The following is a 20,377-nucleotide window of genomic DNA, read 5'->3' on the forward strand; positions in this document are numbered from 1 at the left end:
GAAATAGACGAAAAAATAGAATGGCAAAGACTGGGGATCTCTTCAAGAAAATTAGAGATACCAAGGGAAAACTTCATGCACAGATGGACACAACTAAGGACAAAACCAGTATGGACCTAACAGAGGCAGAAGATATTAAGAAGAGGTGGCTAGAAGACACAGAACTATAAAAAAAAGATCTCAATGACCCAGATAACCACGATGGTGTGATCACTCACCTAGAGTCAGACTTCCTGGAGTGTGAAGTCAAGTGGGCCTTAGGAAGCATCGGTATGAACAAAGCTAGTGGAGGTGATGGAATTCCAGCTGAGCTTATTTTAAGTCCTAAAAGATGATGCTGTTAAACTGTTGCACTCAATATGCCAGCAGATTTGGAACACTCAGCAGTGGCCACAGGACTGGAAAAGGTCAGTTTTCATTCCAATCCCAAAGAACGCCCATGCCAAAGAATGTTCAGACTATGGCACAATTGAACTCATCTCACACGCTAGCAAACTAATGCTCAAAATTCTCCAAGCAAGGCTTCAACAGCACGTGAACTGAGAACTTCCAGATGTTCAGGCTGTATTTAGAAAAAGCAGAGGAACCAGAGATCAAATTGCCAACATCTGTTGGATGATAGAAAAGGAAGAGATTTCCAGAAAAATACCTACCTCGGCTTTGTTGACTACGCCAAAGCCTTTGACTGTGTGGATCACAACAAACTGTGGAAAATTCTTAAATAGGTGGGACTACCAGACCACCTTACCTGCCTCCTTAGAAATCTGCATGCAGGCCAAGAAACAACAGTTAGAACCGGACATGGAACAATGGACTGGTTCCAAATTGGGGAAGGAGTACGTCAAGGCTTTACATTGTCACCCTGCTTACTTAACTTATATACAGAGAACATCATGTAAAATGCCATGCTGGATTAAGCACAAGCTGGAATCAAGATTGCTGGGATAAATATCAGTAAGTTCAGATATACAGATGACAACATCCTTATGGCAGAAACTGAAGAGGAGTTGAAGACCCTCTTGATGAAAGTGAAAGAGGAGAGTGAAAAAGCTGGCTTAAAACTCAACATTTATAAAGTAAGATCATGGCATCCTGTCCCATCACTTCATGGCAAACAAATGGGGAAACAACGGAAACAGTGACAGACTTTATTTTCTTGGGCTCCAAAATCACTGTGGATGGTGACTACAGCCATGAAATTAAAAGACTCTTTCTCCTTGGAAGAAAAGCTATGACCAACCTAGACAGTATATTAAAAAGCAGAGACATTGCCAACAAAGGTCCGCCTAGTCAAAGCTATGGTTTTTCCAGTAGTCAGGTATGGATGTGAGAGTTGGCCTATAAAGAAAGCTGAGCACTGAAGAATTGATGCTTCTGAACTGTGGTGTTGGAGAAGACTCTTGAGGGTCCCTTGGACTGCAAGGAGATCCAACCAGTCAATCCTAAAGGAAATCAGTCCTGAATGTTCATTGGAAGGGCTGATGCTGAAGCTGAGGCTCCAATAATTTGGCTACCTGATGTGAAGAACTGACTCATTGGAAAAGTCCCTGATGATGGGAAAGATTGAAGACAGGAGGATAAGGGGATGACAGAGGATGAGATGGTTGGATAGCATCACCAACTCGTTGGACATGAGTTTGAGCGAGCTCGGGACTTGGTGATGGACAGGGAGCCCTGGTGTGCTGCATGCCATGGGATCACAAAGAGTCGGCCAAGACTTAGTGACTGGACTGAACTGAAGTTGTTTATGGTAGCCTATAGCTCAGGAAATAACTTAAAATAGTAAAAAAAAATCAGTAAGAATTTAAAATGGTACATTAGAAAATACCCATTTAATGCAAAAGAAAGCAATAATATGAGGACCATAGAATAAAATGACATGAGAGAGAAAAATATATTGGCAGATGTAAGTCTGCATCAACATTAAATGTGAATAGATAAAACAATACAACCAAAAGGCAGACATTGAGAGACCAGTTTTAAAAAAAAACAACCAAAGATCCAACTGTATGTTGTCTACAGAGGGCACAGTTTAGATTCTAAGATACGTGAATTACTGTGTGTGTGTGTGTGTTCAGTCGCTCAGTCATGTTCAAGTCTCTGGGGCACCATGCACTGTAACCTGCAAGGACCCCTCTTCATGGAATTTTCAAGGCAAGAATACTGGAGCGGGTTGCTATTTCCTACTCCAGGGGATCTTCCAGACCAAGGCATCGAACCTGAATTGGCAGGTGGGTCCCTTACAACTAGCGCCACCTGGGAAGCCTTATATGACCCAGCAAATCTACTAGACAACTTTACCGAAGAGAAATGAAAACATGTTCACACAGTGGCCTGTACTCAAATATTCCACACATGTATCCCGAATAGCCACACATAGAAACAACCCAACTATTCAACAGCTGGTATACAGATGAAAGAAAAACAAGAATATACCCATACAAAGGAATACTACATGGTAATAAAAAAAGAAACTACTAATGCACGTAACAGCAAGGATGTGTCTCAACTGTGCAAAAACTGTGAGAAACCAGACACAGAAGACTACATATTATATGATTTCATGTTAGTGGATTTCTGGAAAAGGCACAGCTATTGGAAAAGTATCTGTGGTTGCAAGGATATAGGAGTAGAGGAAGGAGTCTGATGGCAAATAGCCCAAGGGAGCATTTTTGAACGATGGGCTGTTTTCTACATTTTTATTGTGGTAGCATTTACACCACTGTATACATCTGTCAAAACCCTACAAACTGCAATGTTTTAAAGGGCTGGCTTTTACTGAATACAAATTATACCAGAATACTTTTTTTTTTTTTTAAAGGAAAGGGAACGTTTAAGTATTTAAATACTGGTTATTGTATCCATCTAGACGATGAGCTCCGGAGAAGGCAATGGCACCCCACTCCAGTACTCTTGCCTGGAAAATCCCATGGATGGAGGAGCCTGGTAGGCTGCAGTCCATGGGGTCGCTGAGGGTCGGACACGACTGAGCGACTTCACTTTCACTTTTCACTTTCATGCATTGGAGAAGGAAATGGCAACCCACTCCAGTGTTCTTGCCTGGAGAATCCCTGCTGTCTCTGGGGTCGCACAGAGTCGGACACAACTGAAGTGACTTAGCAGCAGACGATGAGCTCAAAAACATAAAAATCTTATTTGGAATTCTTCCCAACTTCTAGGATTCCCCATGACAGTTTTGCACTCTTTTGGACACACAAACTTGGTCTTAACCATGTATACGATTCCCTCTCCTTCACCTCAAGTCCAAATCCTTGCTGAGTTCTGTCCATTTACTTCATAAACATCTAATGTGTCTACTTTTACCCACATCCACCACATCTGCTCTAGTCCAAAGCCCCCCTCCATTTAATTGTCAACTCCCCTTCTAACTGTCTCTTATATCCATTAAGGGTGTCTGTCTCCCTCGTCCCTCCCTCCCCCTCCCTCTCTCATAGTTGCACAACTGTCTATGTCTTTCTAGATAAAGGCTACTCTCCTACACAAGGACTTGAAGGCACAGTCTAGCCCCTGTCCACCTTGCTAGCAACAACGAAAGTAGAGCTTCCTTTTCTTGTCTCTCTTATCAGGCTTCCTTTACACCATCCAATTTCCTAAGCTTCTCCACTTAGATTGTCCCCAATTTCTGAAGCCTCCTGGTTAGTAAAGTCCTTCAAGCTAGGCTTCAACAGTACGTGAAACAAGAACTTCCAGATATACAACTTAGGTTTCGAGGAGGCAGAGGAACCAAAGATCAAATTGCCAGGATACTTTAGGTCATGGAGAAAGCAAGGGGAATTCGAGAAAAACATCTACTTCTGCATCATTGACTACGCTAAGACCTCTGACTGCGTGGATCACAACAAACTGTAGAAAATTCTTAAACAGAGCAGAGTGCCAGACTACCTGACCTGTCTCCTGAGAAATCTGCATGCAGGTCAAGAAGCAAGTTAGAACCAAAGATGGAAGAGGTGACAGCTTTAAAATTGGGAAAGGAGTATGACATGGCTGTGTGTCGTCAGGTAACAATGGCCTCATAATATGAGACAAAGGAATTAACTTCCTTGGGACTTGGCAGGTGGCACTAGGCGTGAAGAACCTGCCTGCCAATGCATGAGAGAGTCAGGTTCAATCCCTGGATCAGAAAGATCCCCTGGAGGAGGCCCTGGCAACCCACTCCAGTATTCTTACCTGGAGAATCCCAGGGACAGAAGAGCCTTGTGGGCCACGGTCCATAGGATCGTAAAGAGTCAGAGACGAGGAAGTGACTTAGCATGCTCATGCGTGAACTTACTTAATAGATATAAAAGTATTCATCTTCATTACTTTTTGAGTGAACTTTGCTTGTCAGTATTTTTCAAGAAATCCTCTCATTTTATGTAAATATCAATTTTTTGGAGAACATTTTTCTGCTCTCCTTTTTAAAACATCTTTATTGAAATAGAATTGATATACAGCAAATTGTATATGTTTAATGTGTACAATTTGATGAGTTTGGACATATGCAAACAATGATACTATCATCACCACAATCAAAGTAAGGACATATCCAACACCTCCTAAACTTTCCTTGTGTCTCTTTAGTTTTGTATTATGTTAGACTGTGTGTGTGTGTAGTGAGAACACAATATTAGATTAACTCTCAACAAATGTTGGGGCTACGCAGGTGGCTCGGTGGTAAAGTATTCACCTGCCAGTGCAGGAGATGCAGGAAATGGGGGTTTGATCCCTGGATTGGCAAGATCCCCTGGAGGAGGAAATGGCAACCCATTCCAGTATTCTTGCAGGAGAATCCCATCGACAGAGGACCCTGGCGGACATGACTCAAGAGAATTGGCACACATTTGGCATGTATGCATAAGTACTTATAAGGTGCTATTTCACTTCATCCTCACTAGGACCCTGGAAGAAAACCCTTTCACCCCTGCAGAATTCTGAGACCCTCTCCCTTTCCTTCCAGCCCCCTAGGAACTGCCCCGGACTCCTGGTCTGGGTCTGAATTTTATCTGGATCCTGAACAGATTTTTCAGTTTGGCCCTCACAGGGACTTTATGACAGACCCTGTGTGTGGGCAGGAGACAGGTGTCCGGCAGAATCCTGGGGGTAAAAAGCAGGGTCTTGAGGGGATCTTCTGAGGAAGCGTGGGTGCTGGGTGAGAGGACACAAATGGGGTGAGGCCCTGTGAGTAGGGCTGGGGGAGGGGCTAACGAGGCCCCTGAGTGGGGAGGGGAGGCCTGGTGGAAGGGGAGGAGAGGGGTGGCAATTTGGGGAGAGAGAGGAATTGAGGCAGCTGCCCCCAGGAGATGGACTCTGGAAAATGACAGAGGTGATTAGAGGGATGTAAGGGAGTTGTCATAGGCACAGTGAGGGGAAACCCTCTCCTCTCTCCAGAATTCAGTAGTTCAGAGTGGGTGCTGCGATAGAGAGGACCAGGTCCCTGGGGCTTCTTCTGTGGAACTGGCATTCACTCCGAACCTTCCATAGGGCAGGATACAAAGTTACCATGACCAGAGTTGACCAGGGTGGGGTTAGGGTCATTCTCAGGACCCAGACATGGGAAATCAATTTCAGAACCCCTTAGCTCTAAGACACACCATGCCCCTGGAATGAACCTGCCTTCCTCAGGGTGACATGCTGCTGACTGCGGGCTGCAGGAATTGCAAGACTGGAGGCCTCTCTCCCTTGGGGTTGACTGAACAGAGACTCAGTGCAAATGCCCACGCAGTAGCCCAGAGGCAAAGATGTGGGGCTCTGTGTCCCAGGGTGCAGACTGAGGCTCTGGGGGAGGGGTGTGAAGCCTCTGAGGTAAATGGGAGCTGTTAGCTAGAGTAGTGAAATGATTGGTTTTAAATTTATGAATTTATATATCCTAACTTATGAATTCAATAAGAATTCATAAATTTCCACCCACAAGAATAAAAAAAAAGATAACTAAAGACAAAACTTCCCAATATCAGGAAAGAAATAGGTTACAGATTCCACAGAAATTAAAAAGATTCTATGAATAATTCTATATAACTACATCTGGCAATTTAGGTGAAGTGGAACAAACTATCAAAGGTCAGTGAAAAAGAAACACATAATCTATATTAAAAGCCAGCTTGTGGTTGAAAAATTTACAGAAAAGAAATCTCCAGCCCCAGATGGTATCCCAGGCACAAAAGAGAAGGTGAGGGAAAGAAAGGGTAGGGACAGGGAAAAGGTGAATATATATATATCCTAAACCAATCATTTCATCAATCAAGGTGAATTGGGCCAAATCCAAGCAATATGATGAAACCACTCATTTTTTTTCTCATTGTCCTCCAGCTTCCCCTTCGTGCCTCTCTCCTTTGCCCCAGTTCCTTTCTCTTTCTAAAGTCCTGCCCTCCATCAAGGGGAGCAATATTATGAGGCATGATTCCCATGCCTCATAATCCCATGATTATAACTGATGTCCGCTGCTTGGCTGACATTCAGTGTGGATGCTACCATCCCTGCAGCTGGTACACTGAAGCTCTCTGTCTCTCATGATGGACCAGAAGGTTTCACTCTAATTTCAAGTATAGGTAGGAAAGAAGGTGCAGGGCACATGTTGGAGCCTTGAGTCCTTCATCTAAGAAATGCAGAAGACCACAAACTGGGGGAGAAACAGAAATAGCAGCACCAGGCCCCTTTCAATGAGAGCTACGTGCCAAATCCAGCACATCACAGGATTCCCTGACATTCAGGAACACGCCAAGTAGATTTCCATGCCAGGACTGTTGCATTTATTGTTTCTTCTGCCTGGAATGCTCTTCCCTTAGGTAACCCCACAGCCTGCTCCCTTACTTCCTCCAGATCTCTGCTTACTTGCCATCTTTCAGGGAGTCTTTCCCTCATTATCTTGAATAAAATAATAACATCATACCTACAGACACCTTTTCCCCTGATCTAGCAATATCTTTCTTCATGGTGCCTGCCACCCTTGCTTCTTTACTGACCACCAAGTCTATGAAAGGAGAGACTTGGTTAGTTTTGTCCTGTCCCAAACTCCTCCAGTAGTGCTCAGGTCTATGGCAGGCGCTCAGAAAACATTTTCTGGAGGACAGTCTGGATCCAGGCCCTTTACACACATCGCTAACATGCACAGGTGCCCTGCAAGAGGCACATTGGCCCCATTGTATTAATTATGATACAAACTGAGATTTCAGGAGACAATTGGTACACTCAACAACACACAGTCAGCATGTCAGTTTCCAGGCTTCGGAATCATATCTGCCAGCTTCCAAATCCTCAGTTCCCGGACAGAGACCTCACAGCCAAAAACATAAGAGGTTTTATTTCTAACACAAAGACTCCAAACAGCTCACAGATACCCAGAGACACCAAAAAGAGCTCACTGAATCTCTGCACAGAGGGTACACAACTCGAGTCTCAGATGTTCAAACACAACAGAGACCATAACCATACACACTGTGACAGAGACCCTACAAACAGCCCAAAGTCTTCCAGACAGAAACAAATGAGAACTGCACAGATACTTCACATCATGGAGAATCACTCCCAAACCACTGGGACACTTACCGACCTAATACAAAACCCCTAAACGGAAAGACAGAAGTTTTAATAACTCAAGAACATCATATAACCTTAAGATAAAGTTTCCAGACAAATGAAAAACTTGCAACCTGTGCATAGATCCACAAGCAGCTGATAGTTTACACCTTTACACTGACCCATCCTTAAAGCAGCACAGAGACATCACAACTTCGGACCCAGAATCAAAAGCTCAGTGATCTCACATTCTAGGGTGCAGATGCCTACACAGAGATCTCTCACCCAGGGACTGAAAGGCCAGCAAGCTCCAAAGATGCACATCCCAGTATACAGGCACACGTCCTAGAGGCTTTGTACTGTGGCTCACAAAATCCGCTCAGATCAAATATCCCATCACTCACAACATCGCCCAAAGCCTCAAGGAGATCAAATGTACCCAACAGCAAAACCTGTGTTGTCACACGTAGCAATACACAATCCCAAGCTGCCAGATACAGGTTACTCTCCAGGGAGAGACACCAAACTCAGAGACCTCTCCCTGGACATGAATTGCATGCATTTGTGCGAATGACCGTGCGCTGCCACACGATCCAGACTGAACGAGAGCTGAAGAAGACTGAAACTCCGTCACCATGCACAGCCAGGGACTGCGCCAAACGTCGCCACTAACCAGGACTCGACCCCTTCGTGAAAAGCAATAAAACTCGGAGGAAAATTCTAAGTCCTGAAAATCTGCGCACGCCAACGCAGGCGCACGCGTATACAGGCGCTCTCGCCCTCAGTTCCTGTTCTGCGACCACAGTGCGGGCAATCACGCGGTGGCCAATCACTGCCCAGAACGCCTCCCTGACGCCATACCCAAACCGACAGCCAGTCTCTCGCTCCGTAGTCGTCCCAGCTAGGAAGGGGTGGAGTTGGAAAAGAGACGCAGAAAGTTTCCGCTTAATACCGGTGTCCATTCGGATTCGAAAGCAGTGGGAAGACGAAGAGGAGCGAATGGGGATGGGCCCAGTGGCGCCATGAGTGCCGCTGCTGGGAACTGTGGTCCATCCCCGACGCGGTGTAAGGGGACCCTCTCTGTTGTCACACGCCCTCTCCCAATGGTACCTTTCAGAGTGGGTGATCTTACCGCTACCCCTCAGTGGTACATCCCAGGACAGAACTGTTTCATCTCGCGCGCCCCTTGCTGGTGGGATTGGGAAACAGCAGATATAGATGCCTGTGGACCATTCCAGGAGGATCCCCAAAGGGCGGAAGCGCAAAGTTAGGGTGAAAACCCCACAGATTGCTGCAATTTGGGTCTCATAAAAACGTCTTCATAAACTGAAGATTGCGTCTCTATGGGGATCACTGTAGTAACAGAGAGCATTGAAAGCATTTTATCTATGCTGGCATTGTGCTTGTTTGTGCTTTCTTGTTTAATAAAGAATAGGTCTCATGAATGCCAGCCACCTTACCGACTGGGATCTGACGGCCTGGGGTGGGGAAGGCCTCTCTCGTTGACTGAGAGTAATATGAGAAAGAGACAACAGGACCTTCCATTCTGTTAGGAAAGGGGTCAACTCCGAGGGGACTCAAGGACACCACCACGTAGGTGAGATAAAGACCATGGCTTTGTCACCACCTTGTCATCCCTGAATATGTTCCCTAGCAGGGTCCTCAGCCTGTCTAGCTATGCTTCTCTCAGCAAGTTTAAAATCCCATGGACGGAGGAGCCTGGTGAGCTGCAGTCCATAGGGTCGCTGGGAGTCAGACACGACCGAGCAACTTCACTTTCACGCATTGGAGAAGGAAATGGCAACCCACTCCAGTGTTCTTGCCTGGAGAATCCCAGGGACTGTGGAGCCTGGTGGGCTGCCTAAAGTGCCACTTATCTGGCTTGACAGTCAGCCAGCTGATTACCTTCAGTTGCTTTAGTCCCATCCCTGCCATGCCCTTTGCAATGCATAACAGCTACTTCTTTAGGACAATATATGGCAGTTAAAAGTCTCTGGATCTCTCTGAAATGCTTAACAGGTTCTTCTGTTGCCCTTTAAACTGTCTTTCTTTCCATATTGCAGCATGAGCGTATAAAGTCAAATAAACATACTTAGAATCAGTGTAGATATTTGCTCGCTGCCCTTTGCTTAACTCCAGAGCTCGGGTCAGAGACACAGGTTCTGCTAACTGAGCACTGGTTCCCTGAGGGAGAGATTTTGCCTCTAAAACCTGTTCAGCAGTCACCATGGCGTAACCTGCTTTACGACCAGCATCAGGGTCTTTTCCTGTGAGTCGGCTCTTGCCATCAGGTGGCCAAAGTGTTGGAGCTTCGGCTTCAGCATCAGTCCTTCCGGTGAATATTCACAGTTGGTTTCCTTTAGGATTGGCTGTTTTGATATCCTTGCTGTCCGAGGGATTCTCAAATGTCTTCTCTAGCACCACAAACCGAAAGCGTCAATTCTTTGTCACTCAGCCTTCTTAATGATCGAACTCACACATCTGTACACGACTACTGAAAAAGCCATAGTTTGTCAGCACAGGGATGTCTCTGCTTTATACTATGCTGTCTAGGTTTGACATAGGCTTCCCTGGTGGCTCAGCGGTAAAGAATTCTCCTGCATGGGTGTACCTATGACTGATTCTTGCTGATGTTTGACAGAAAACAACAAAATTCTGTAAAGCAATTATCCTTCAATTAAAAAATAAATAAAGTGGCAAAAGAAAGAGAATCACCCTGCAATGCACGGGATGCAGGAGACATGGGTTTCACCCCTGGGTTGGGAAGATCCCCTGCCATGCCCCATGGGCAGAGGGCATGGCAACCCACTAAAGTATTCTCCCCTGGAGAATCCCATGGAAAGAGGCACCTGGCAGGCTACGGTCCATGGGTTCATAGTCAGACCCAACCGAAGCAATGAGCATGCATGCATACTAGCTTTGTCATAGCTGTTCTTCCAAGGATCAAGTGTTTTAATTTCATGGCAGCAATCACCATCCACAGTGATTTTGGAGCCCCCCAAATTAAATCTGTCACTGCATCCACTTCCCCCCTTCTATTTTCCGTGAAATGATAAGACTGGATGGCATAATCTTATATTTTTGAATGTTGAGTTTTAAGTCAGCCTTTCCACTCTCCTCTTTCACCCGCATCAAGAGGTTCTTTAGTTCCTCTTCAGTTTCTGCCATTAGAGTGGTATGATCTGCACATCTGAGCTTGTTGATATTTCTGCCAGCAATCTTGATTCCAGCTTGTGAGTCATCCAGCCCAGCATTTCCCATGATGTGCTCTGCGTGTAAGTTGAATAAGCAGAGTGACAATATACAACCTTGTCCTACTCCTTTCCCAATGTTGAACCAGTGTATTGTTCCATGTCTTATTCTAACTGTAGCGTCTTAGCCCTCATACAGGTTTCTCAGGAAACAGGTCAGCTAGTCTGGTACTCCCATCTCTAAGAATTTTACAGTTTGTTGTGATCCATGAAGTCAGAGGCCTTGAGGTAGTCTAGTCAATGAAGCAGAGGTAGGTGTGTCTCTGGAATTCCCTTGCTTTCTCCATGATCTAAGGAATGTTGCAATTTGATCTCTTGTTTCTCTGCCTCTTCAAAATCAACTTGTATATCTGGAAGTTCTCATCCCATATACTGTTGAAGCCTAGCTTGAAGGAGTTTACTAACCAGGAGGCTTCAGAAATATGGGACAATCTAAGCTTAAGAAATTGAAGGGTGTGAATGAAGCTCGATAAGGGAGAAAAGAGGAGGATTCTCTGCTTCCCATGTTGTTAGCAAGCTGGGCAAGGGCTAGACCATACCTTCAAGTTCTTGTGTAGGACAGTAGCCTTTATCTAGAAAGTCATAAACAGTTTTGCAATTGTAAGAGACACCCTGAGTGGATGTGAGAGACCATTAGAAGGGGGTTGACAGTTAAACAGAGGGAGGCTTCGGACTACAACAGATGTGGGGGACTTGGCAAAAAGTAGACGCATTAGACATTTTCGAAGTAAAAGGGACAGAACTCAGCAAGAATATGGACTTGAGCTGAAGGAGAGGGAATTGTAAACATGGTTAAGACCAAGTTTCTGTGTCCTGTCATAAGAGTGCAAAGGTGGCATGGGGAATCCTGGAAGTTGGCCAGGTCTGGGAAGAATTGCAAATAAGATTTTTATGTTTATGAGCTCCTGATCTAGATGGATATGATAACCAACATTTAAATATGTAAAAGTTCCTTTTCCTCTAACAAAAGTGAGGAGTATTGAGATATAATTTATATACAATAGAAGTCAACACTTTAAAGCATTACCGTTTGTTGAGTTTTGACATATGCATACTATCATGTAAATGCTACCACAATAAAAATGCAGAAAACGTCCCATTGGTTTTGAAAATGCTCCCTTGGGCTATTTGCATTCAGACTCCTTCCTCCACTCCTATACACTGGCAACCACAGATACATTTCTGTGCCTATAGTTGTGCCTTTTCCAGAAATCCACTGAAATGAAATCATATAATACACAGCTTTCTGTGTCTGACATCTCTCATTGGCACAGCTGAGATGCATCCTTGCTGTTACATGCATTAGTAGTTCCTTTGTAAATGACTGTGTAGTGTTCTTTTGTACGAGTATACTCTTGTTCTTCTTTCATCTATATACCAGTTTTTGAATAGTTGGGCTGTTTCTAGTTTCTGTTTCTAGTATTAGGAGTACATGAGTAGAATATTTGAGTAAAAGTCCTTGTGTGAACTTGTTTTCCTTTCTCTTGGGTAAATTAAAACTCCTAGTAAGTACGAAAATTCCCGCTGTAATAGAATAAGAAGAATGTGCTAGTGGAGAAGAGTGAAGAAATGGCTACAGAAGGAACGAAAAGGCTAAGCCAAAGTGGAAACAACACCCAGTTGTGGATGTGTCTGCTGGTGAAAGTAAAGTCTGATGCTAAAAGAACAATATTGTACAGGAACCAGAGATATATTCAGAGAAATGAGTTACCAGTTCAGAGACTTAAATGTGCAGTGCTCCAAGCAAAAACAATGGAAACAGAGGTATGTATTTATGTATTTATTCCATGGAAGTGAGTAAAGCCATTGCAAGCATGATGAAAATCCCAGAAGCAGAGAAGGAAATGGTTCATCAAAGCATGTATAAAAATAGGTGTTAAAAAATCTTAATATCTATTTCTGTCATGAGTGTCTTCCCGAGACACATTCTCCACTAAGGGTAACCTGGGACTACCTATCACCACAGTTTGTGGATGCATAAGAAAGACTGCCCTGGAAGGAAAAAATACAGTCTTTAACCCCTTTTCTCATCCTCCAGAGACCCTGTGGTTCCAAGACTCTACCTTAGTGGCGGGAAATCCTCAGCCTGCACTGCACACGCCAAACTCAGGGAGCATGCTCAGTGTGTGCGCCACACCCCTTGCTGTGCACGCGCCTTGGTGCGCATCCGCCTTCCTGAGCGCATTCTGTGAGGAGCGTTGGGCCTGAGACAGGTGTGTTTATTCAGTCCCGGTTCTTTCTCACTACTTGAGACTCGCCAGGTAGGTTTACAGATCTGTCCTGTCTGGAGTTTAAGTGTGCATGCGTGTGAGGGGGAGCCAGTGAGTTTTGGGCGGTCGGGCAGTGCCATGTGGGGCCTTTGAGGAGGAAGGCCCTCGAGGTCGTCATCTTTCTCCTCACAGGTGTTGCGATGCCATACTTCTTGTCTTGCGGTGGCGGGAAAGGAAGGGCGGTGGGCAGAGGAGAGCAGGGGGTCAGATGACAGTGGGGGGAGACTTGGGGGTGCGTTGAGATATCTGGCTCATGGGGCCCTGGAACTGACGACAGAGCACAGAATCTGGGGCCCGCAGTGGGGACCTGGGCAGCGGGCGGGGTGGGCAATTAAGGAAAGGCCTAGAAACCGACCACGGTGGGGTTGTGACCGTATCGCGAGGTTTGCGTTAAGGTGCCAAGAGAGAAGTGGACCGGTTTCTCTGTATGCAGACTCACCTCAGCACAGACGCTGAGAAAATCGCCATAGACAGGCTGTAAAGACTGGAGCCTTTCTTCCCGTTCCAACCGATCTCAAGGGGAGTTGGGGGGAAAATAGGTCCGTGAATAAGAGTGTGACAAAAGCAATAGTCCTGAATTTTTAAATTCCTAGCAGCATTTCACTAAATATCTACATGATGGAGAATTCTGTTGTGAAATCAAACTTCCTCACAAAAATTCTGTCTTCCTGTGTAACCCTTAAGGTGATTTCTTCGCCGTCTTAGCCAAGACACAAGTGGCTTTGCAAGAAACCGTCTTTGGTGCTAATTGGGAACGCATGTACACTCATACTTAACCCGAGTTTTGTTTTGAAATCATTTTCACATTTTTAAAAATAGTAAGTCAACATATGGTCATAAAAGTGACAAATATAGCTGTACTCTTAAATTACATTTTCTAAATCACAATATTCTACTTTTGGGAGAAATATGACGTGAGCAAGTAGCATCAACATTGAGACCTATAGATCAAGATTCCTCCCAGGTGGATGAACCTGTGGTTGTGAGTACTTTACCATTTGTGATTTTCTATAGCACAAATTATTTTTGAGAAATGATGTTAAGTAGTACAGATGCAGTGATAAGAGTCTTCCATGCTGATAAAGGGTGACAGTTTGTCTTAGGAAGGAACATTGATCCAGATTATTACAGTCTGGTTTGCCTGATGAGTATACTGTTAAATTCCCTGGAAATGTGCCCAGTGACTCCCTCCTCCTGCTTATTAACAACAGACTGCATGCTTCCATCCCAACATAGATTTAAATAGCTCCAAAGTCTTTCTGGGTAACTCTTATGGGAGCTAACTCTTCTCTGTGGGAAGAGTAACTTTATTAAAAGTAAGTACATAGAATTGTGTTGGGAAAATGTTGTTAGGTTTACTTATGATAGATATATCTATGTATTATGTATATTTATGCTATTAGATGTATTAACAACAAAAGGTTTTATTGCATGCACACTCTACTAGGACCAGCAGCCCAGTGTTGAGCAACCTCAACAAGAGGAACCGCCAGCTGAGATTCAGGATATCACACTGAAAGGAGGAAGTAATGGAGAGGATCCAGTGAATCGTGATGAAGAAGAGGAGAAGGATCCCTTTGAAGTAAAGTGTATTTGGTCATGCTTAGACAAATCATAAGAAGAGGAAAGGAAACATTAGAAAGGACTTCAGACAGTTCCTAAAAAACTGAGGAGAGTATAGTTTGCAGGTTAGTGTGTTGCTCAAATTTTCCCTTGTTTTCAAGACAAAGAGAAGGGGGCAACTAAGTGTCTGAGGACAACCTGGAAAAGGAAAATGGTAATACATTCGGAAAATTCTGCTTTCCTTTTCTCCAGCAAAACATTCCTGGAATAATGCTCCTGAGTTCTTATTCATCACATTTTTAGCATACTAACCTAGGCTTTTAATTCATAACACCGAGGGAATGAATATCATCATTCCCTTGTTTCTGAATTTAATGTATGCTTACACTAATTGATGCATTTTTTTTTTTAAAGATTCTGGCCTGGAACTGATCTCCAGCAATTGGCTCTGGCAAAGACTGGGGTGAAGGTGGAGATGGTCCTGATGTCAGGGAGAGTTTGCATCAAATACAGAGCCGTTGAAATGCCAGAAGCAGGTATGTCATCCATTCAGAAAGTAATTTATGTGGTTTCTGTTTTTCAGATATTATATCTTTACTAAATATAGAGGAACATTACTATTATTTTAATAATAGAGTTCACATATTCTTTGAAAATAGTTCAGACCCAGATGCCTGAGTGCCTGACTTAAGACTTTCAAATAAAGAAACGACAGGATCAAAGCCATATCAAAATGAAACAGGAAACCATTTTTTCTCTTGAGTATAAGTACTTTAAGCAACAGCTAATAATTTTCAGTTCTTTTAATTTCTGCTTGTAGCAAATATGGAATGCATTTGTAATAAATATCGTTTATTGAAATATGCTTAGGCATCCAAGTAGGTTCTAGTACCAGCTTTAGCATAATGTGGTGATTCTATGAAATCCTTAACTTCTAAACTCAACTTTACTCATGTAAGTTGTGAATCAGACAGATACAGCAGGTGCTGATTTTTCAATGCTAATTTTGCATTCTCTGATTCTCTTTGATGGAATGCATACAAGAATACTCTGTTTGTATGATGTATTATCATAAAATATCATCTTGAGTCAAATTATAACAGGGGATTGAGATTTCATTTCTGAGGGACACATGTACACTGTGGCTGATTCAGTCAATGTATGGCAAAACCACCAGAAATTGTAATTAGCTCCAATTAAAATCAATTAATTAATTTTTAAAAAGAAAATGAGCCAACATTCTGCTTGATGTTGTTAAATTCTCTCAATTCTGAATTCTCTAGCTTTTAAAAAACAGTTGCATTTTAAATCCTTTCCCCAGGAATCATGAAATACTGAATAATAAAATGGCCAAAAAGTCCAGTTTCCTATTTCTGTGGCTGATCAAGTTGAGAGAGTGCATTAGTCAGTGATATTCAAGGCAGGTGTGAGTAAGATACGTATGCTAAGCACACTAACTGCCCCAGGTTGGTCTTTTCTTGGGGAAGGAGGTTGCTTATTTCATTGGAGGATCATTACTTTAAATACTATGATGGTTTTGCCATACACACCCACTCTCCTCTTAAAACTAATAAAAATCTGAGCCTCATGATATAATCGTCTCTAACCATATCAAGATGTTATTTTTTTCTTTGATACATAAGTTTAAAAGTTTTGAAGCCAAAGATTATAACTCTAGTTCTTCCCGCATAATCAACTTAGTATCTTCACATAGTGTTTTCCAAATTGCTGACAATGAATTGCATGGTTCTGATTTAAAGGAAAACTTCATAGTTAGGAAGAATTTACTGTGTATTAGCCTTCTAAATATTTTAACTTTACATTTTTTTCCAATCCATTAGAAAAATTAGATGAAAATACAACTTTAGACTACTTTCAAGTAACTACAGAACATGATTAAAATGTTCTCATAGAAAAATCTTAGTCTAAATTGTGTTATTTAAAAAGAAAATACATAAATTACAAGGTACATAAATATAAAATCCTACAATCCAACATAAAAGTAAGAAAAAGAGCAACAGAATAAACCTAAGGGAAAAAGAAAAAAAGATACTCAGTAAAAGACAGGTATGAATTGTTAGGAAGAGGAAAATAAACTCAACTAATAATAAGACAATGTTTAGTTTACGTAATTTTTAATATATATATACACACACATATTTTTTAATATTCTTTTCCATTGTGATTTATCACAAGAGATTGGACATTAGTTCCCTGTGCTATATAATAGGACCTTGTTGTTTATCCATTCTGAATGTAATAGTTTGTATCTGCCAACCCCAGACTGCCAGTCGATTCCTCCAGTTTACATAATTGTGAAGAAAATGGACAAAGCCCAAGTACACATAATTAGAAAATATGAACAAGACACTAACAGTTAGTATATTACAGAATTAAAACAGGGTATAATTCTGGCACTCAAATATTTTCAGAATATTGATGAAATAGTAGGGTAGAAAAACAAATATTCAACATACCCCACAGTAACTAAATAACTAAACATCACAAATACCGTGGATGAACTTTTGAAATTGGTCAGAATTTTCTCTCAAAAGCCATTATCATTTAGAAACCAAAAAATCTGCTTTTCCAGATTTTCTTTCTCTCTTCCTACTTGCTTTTCTCTCTCACTCATACTCCCTCTTGCTCTCCCTTTCTTCTCTCCTTTCTTTCTTTCTTTCTTTTTTTTTTTGGTGTGGCTGTGAGAAACAGTCCTATTTCTGCTTCACATTTTGATGTCACCATGTCACCAGTGATAGTAATGACTTAAAATTAGTGTCACCATATAATGTATTATACCAACTGGAATGCTTTCCAGGGTGAAAAGAAACATTTAGAATTACATGAGGGCCACAAGTAAAAAGGGGGACAAATGTTTAACCAACTTAAAACAACCATATCAACCATTTAGAACAAATGAAAATGTCTACACTTTTCCACAGTAGAGAAGAAACAAATGTAATGCTGGCCATTTTATTTACTTCACATAAAGGAGTAACAGAGAAACAACTGTTAGTCTATCCATATTTCGGAATATTATTTCAAACCAGTGCATTTAAATGATACTTTTTTGGATATTTTGTTTCAGTTTTTGTGTATTTTGTTTCCCTTAGGGTGTTTTTGTTGTTAGATATTTTACTGAATGTGTACACACTTTTGCTTCTACTGAAAACTACCTTCTGATAGTTCCATTGATTTCATTTGTTTGAACTCAGTGTCCTTCTTTTCTTGTATACTAGGAAGAGTAGTGTGTTTTTAAAAATATGGTAATATGCTTGAAAAGTCTATAAAATCTCTAGAGAGATTAACTGAAGTAAGCCAAAGGTCCCCTTATGTTCCTGTTTTAGTCCATTTTATAAACTACAACTGCAGTGAACTTGTATACCTCTCCTGTCATCGAATAATTCTGCTAAGTGACTTTTTAAATGTTTATTATAGGTGAAGGGCAGCCATTTCTTGAAGAAGATAAACTGAAACCATCTATGCTGTTCTTATTTGTGTATTTGACTGTTAAATTCGTCAATAAAGTTTCCTTTTCTATTGCACATTTTTGTTAAATTTATCCCTGGTATTTAATGTTATTGAAAATTCATGGTTTTGATTTTATTGTCTAGTTGAGGATGTAGTAGAATTCTATATGATTTTCTGTCCAACAATTCCTCTAAATATGCATATTAATTCCAAAATTTAGATCTAGATTATTTTTGCTTTTCAAAATATACTATTATATTTGAATATCAACAGTTTCTACTGGCTTAAACTTAAACCTGTCCTCATTTTGCAGCATTGAACAAACCTGGCCAGAATATTCTTGACTAAAGTAGTGTAATCGCATTATCCAATAGGAAATGGAAAAATCTTCTCCATTTCAACCTGTTTACATGCTTTTTGTAATATACTTATCAGATAAGTTCCATTCTATTCCTAGTTGCTTCTTAATATAGATTAATTCATCAAACACTTATACTGCATCAATTGTGATGATCATAGAATTGTTTTCCCTCCATTTTTCTATTAATGTGGTGAATTGCATTGGTAACCTTATACATGTAAACCACCCTTGCACTTCTAGGGTTAAAAAAATTGGGTCATAACATATTCTTTAGGTGTAATCTACATGTTAATGCATACATACATATATATATACCCACACATAAAAAATTCATAAAAGCCTTTGGTCTTCTCTTGAATAAATGGGTTTACAAAATGTGCCACCCAAATCTCATATGGTCCCTGATGAAATCATTGACAGAGAAACATTTTTTTAAAATTATATGTTTGTACTGCCTATAGAGAAATGGAATGCCAAAGCCATTGTTAAAGGTTGTAGGGAGACAGGAAAAAAAACTGCTGTTCAAATTCCATGGCAAATACACGCATATCTTCACACATTCTGACTTGCTTCCAGTTTTTTTGGTGCAGGAGAGAGAGCCACAAACATCTTTCTTCTCCATGATCTCCATTGGCTTGATAGTCACCAGATCTCAAAGCCTCCAGTGTGTGTTTGGTTGTGTGTTGTGTGTGTGTGAATCACTCAGTCTGTCGACTCTTTGCGACCCCATGAACTGTAGCCACCAGCTTCTCTGTCCATGGAATTCTCCAGTCAAATACTGGAGTGGATTGCCATTCCCTTCTCCAGAGGATCTTCCCAGCCCAGGGATCGACCTGGTCTCCTGCAGATTCTTTACCATTTGAGCTACAGGAAGTCCTCCAGCTGTCTGATTCCTCCCTATATCCTTATATTAACATAATAACAAAAGCTTACATCTCTGAGCCCCATCTGCATCCTCACGCACCAAAAAATACATTTCACACAAAGGACCTATTCAGAATTCACTCTGCTTAGGAATAACAAGGGATTATAAATACAGCTGTTGTGCCCTTACAGAGGTATGAAAATGCCAGGTCCAAAAGGGACTGAAAATGGGAGGTTCAACCTACCTCAAATTAAGACAAATTGAGACTTAAATTAGAGTATCCTATCTTACCAAAAAGTATGTGAAAAAGCCCCTAGTCATGGAGCTCCTGACAAGATTAGATCCTAGCTAGAAGAAAAGGGAAAGGAGAGGGGAACTTCGTGAGACAAAATGACTTGAGTCTTATCTGCTCTGTTCTCCTTATTGGCTATGACATGACATAACTGGGCTTCCCTGGTGGCTCAGACGGTAAAGAATCTGCCTGCAGTGCTGGAGACCTGGTTCGATCCCTGTGTTGGGAAGATCCCCTGGAGGAGGCCACGGCAACCCACTCCAGTATTCTTGCCTGAAGAATCCCCATGGATAGAGTGCCTGACGGACTACAGTCCATGGGTCGCAAAGAGTCGGACACAACTGAGCGACTAAGCACAGCACGTGACATAACTAGAGTGTCAGTACTGGCTCTGACACATACTGTGTGAAGGTGAGAAAGGTATTTACATCCTTTGGATCTGTTTCCCCATTTCTAAATGGAAATTACAAGTTTACACTAAATATTTGTTATGAAGAATAAACAAGATAACGTGAAGTAGGCATTACATTGCAAATGGATTTGGCTTATTCTCCAATTTTTCATTTAAACATTTAATTTCATTTACCTTTACAATTAGAATTTCTCAAAGTGATACAGATTTTGAATTTCAAGTAGACTATAAGGTTAACTTTTAAAATGAATTGGACTTCAGAAACATATTTTGTCTAAATAAATATATTGATCAATAGCAGATTAGCTGGTGTCAGACATGGCATCCATTCTAAGGTTGGTTTGTTAATGAGGACTGACAAGGCTACCCTAAGTCATAAT

The sequence above is a fragment of the Bos taurus genome, chromosome X (genome assembly GCF_002263795.3).
Source record: "Bos taurus isolate L1 Dominette 01449 registration number 42190680 breed Hereford chromosome X, ARS-UCD2.0, whole genome shotgun sequence".
NCBI lineage: Eukaryota > Metazoa > Chordata > Mammalia > Artiodactyla > Bovidae > Bos > Bos taurus.